We start from the raw sequence: 3,457 nt of genomic DNA on the forward strand, positions 1-3,457 counted from the left end.
GACCCCGCGGTCCGCTTTGTCCTCGTCCTCCTCACCCAGGAGGGCCCTCCTGGCCCGCTGCTCCCCTCCTCTGGCATCGCCAGTATTGTCTCAGACTGTTGCGCGGGAAGCGGCCCCTTCCCACCCCACCGCGGGTAGATGGTGTCTTTCCACTTCTTCCAGCTCAGAACTTCCAGGTTCACCGCCTGACTGGCCTCTGCAGCCTCTTTGCCCGTCCTGCTGGACGCCTTCAGGCCTTGCTCGTTTTTCTTTGGGATCAATGGTGAGCTTGCCGATCAGCCAAGCAATGTACGTGAAACTTCAGTAGAAACAGTGCAAGGTGGCCAGGCTTCCCTGCAACCGCCCACGGGGACTAGCCGATGTCTGTCTTGATTCACTGTGCCTGGGAATTATGAGTACCGTAAAAGGCAGGCTTTGAAATCTGAACGTCAGTGAAGTCCTGCATGAAGCTCCTTGGACTTTGTTATCAACACAATTCTTTATCAGTCGGATTTTTAAGCTCTTCAAATAATGATATTTTTTTCCTAAAAAGAAGTACTCTTTTTTATAAAACCACGTTGCCTAACACCAGTGGCATTCCTATAGTGCACCATATTCACATTCATGACTGAACTTTGTACCAGCCTCTCCATTAGTTTGCCCAGGACCATCAGTATCTTACAGTCCAATATAGTCTTAAGCTGCACCAGGGGAGGTTTAGGTTGGACATTAAGAAAGATTTCTTCACAGAAGGGGTGATCGGACATTGGAATGGACTGCCTGGGGAGGTGGTGAAATCACAGTCCATGGAGTTGTTTAAGGAAAGACTAGGCGTGGCACTTGGAACCACAGTCTAGTTGACATAGTGGTGTTCAGTCATAGCTTGGACTCAGTGATCTCAAAGGTCTTTTCCAACCTAATGGATTCTGGGGTTCTGTGATTATCTGTCCATCATGGCCTTTTCAAATACCAGCGTGATAAGAACATCATTTAAGACTTCTGGATTTTGAGTTCCCTAAGTTAAAAATCAACAACAAGGGAGATCTCCGATCAGGGTTTGTTTTGTTGTTGTCATTTTGTTTGGTTGTTGTTTGTTTGATTTGTGTTTTGGTTTTTTTAGGACTGCTAAGAACATTTACATATCAGCAGGAAAATACTTAATATTTGTATATAATACTTATATATATAAGCAAATACTTAATCTGTTACACGGGGATGTTAACATATGTTAACACCCCTGCGATGCTTTGTAACTGGAAAAAATGTAAGGATGAAAAAAAAAGAAAAAGTCTTAATTTATAAACAGTGAAGGTCAATAAAGGAGCATAGTTACAAAAAATGAAACAATGTGTGTCATTAAAATTACACCAAGGAATAATATTTTCCTTTTGCCACATTTCATGAGAACTGATGAATGGCCAATTACCCTCATTTGACCCAAGATTTACTTGAAATGAAGTCCTCTTTGAACTTGTTTTCCCGCTCCTATTGTTAAAGATGTCTATCAGAGCCTCCCAAAGTGCTTGCTCTGGGTGATCTGTTCTTTCTCTACCTCACTTTCCCTGCCAGCTCCTTCCTCTTTTTCCTGTTTATCTGCTTCTCATTTCCTATCATTAAGTACTAGATCATTACACAGAGACCCGGAAGATTTGATGGTTTCCTTCTCCCTTTGTTCAAGGACTTCTGACTAATATTTCTATTGTATTTGCTAATTAGCCTGTTCTAGGGAAAGTTTTATGCTGCTTTCCCATTTATATTTTTCTGAAGAAATACTGGTAAAACTTTTTATAGCATGTACAAAAAAATCTTTAAATCATAATTTCCTTCCTAAACTCTTTGTGAGTAGTGTGGGTATAGCCCATTTATTACATTTGGAATGGGATGCCTCATGCTTCCCTGTCCCTATTTAGTCTGCTAATTTTAGGGAGTTGTTTCTGGATGTCCTGCCATAAGAAATAAACTGAAAAAGTGGTGAAGCTGAAGTCATTAGTAAACAGGACAAGCAGGAGCAGACCTGCAGTCTCTGGACTTGCAGAAAAGTCCAGGATGACTTGTTGACAGAAAACTGAGAACCTGTCAAAGTGCCATGGTCTAGGTTAATGGCAGCCAGACAAATGTGGAAAATGGCTTATTTGGGGAGTTTACAAAGAAAAGAGAAGTGGAACAGATAGTTGGCTGCTTTCCTGTTGACCAACAAGTCCAACTTTACTGTGGAAACTACTACTACTACTACAGCCCCGGCAACTACTGTGTTTCAGAGACTTCTGTGAACTTGGCAGAGCTGCCAGGCTTGGTCTGGGAGTACTTGACACATCCTTGCTTGTTTCCATGCAAACTGTTCTGTGTTGTGCTCAGCCACCCCGCCAACAGCTCTTCCCATTTTTATGAACCTCATCTGGAAAATTTGACAAAGGATTTACAAACATCTCCCAATTTCGGCAGTCTCTTCCTCATTCAGCTAAACATGCATTTAAAATTATGTGGCATTTGACTGGTGGGAGGAGCATTTCTGTACTGTTCTTTCAGCTTCTTGTCCAAGAGTCTTATTATCAGGCTATTAACCAAGGCACAGAGGATGCTGTCATCCCCAGCCCTCCCTTTCTGCATCCAGCCTGATACCCAAGGGCTCCCAGAGCATGAGCACCTACCTGTCCTTACCCCACTTGAAGCCAGCCAGGGCCTGGATATTTCCCACATCACAGAAGCCTGGGCTGACCGGGATGTGTGGGTCCACCAGACAAGGATACTGTGCCCAGTCCAGCAGCCCTCATTAGCTGCATAGTGTGGTTGTGAGGATAGGTGGGACAGAACGGTTGCCTCTCTCTCTCTGCCTCCTTACATAGGTGCTCACCCAAGCCCACCCCTCAGCACGAGGTGTGAAGTGAGTTTAGATCTGTAACAGGCTCATGGGTATAAAGTATAACATAGATGCCATTAATGTGCTCTCTGCGAAAGAGACCCTCCCGTGGCTCCAGGTTTTCACAGAATCACAGAATGGCCTGGGTTAGAAGGGACCTTAAGTCCCACAGCTGTGGGCAGGGACACCTTCCAGTAGACCAGGTTGCTCAGAGCCCCATCCAGCCTGGCCTTGAACACTTCCAGGGATGGGGCATCCAGGAGTTCCCTTGGCAACCTGTTCCAGCAACTCACTACCCTCTGAGTAAAGAATTTCTTCCTAACATCTAGTCTAAATCTCTCCTCTTTTAGTTTAAAACTGTGAAGGTTTTAAAAGGAAGTGCCAGTTGCCCTTTGCTTTTGCTGGGCACAGAGCACACATAAATAAATTGCCCCAGGCCAAGCCTCAGGCGACAAAATTTCTGCAAGCTGATGTCATGGGGGAATGTGACAGCTGCAGGAGGACAACACTGATCCCCTGCCTGGAGATACCACTTGGGACAAGAGAGGGAAAACTTCTGCCCTGGGATCTCTCAGACTTTCTACACTCTTCAGAGAAACACCTTCACTACCAAATGACTTC

The sequence above is a fragment of the Manacus vitellinus genome, unplaced genomic scaffold (genome assembly GCF_001715985.3).
Source record: "Manacus vitellinus isolate BGI_N305 unplaced genomic scaffold, ASM171598v3 scaffold_28_pilon, whole genome shotgun sequence".
NCBI lineage: Eukaryota > Metazoa > Chordata > Aves > Passeriformes > Pipridae > Manacus > Manacus vitellinus.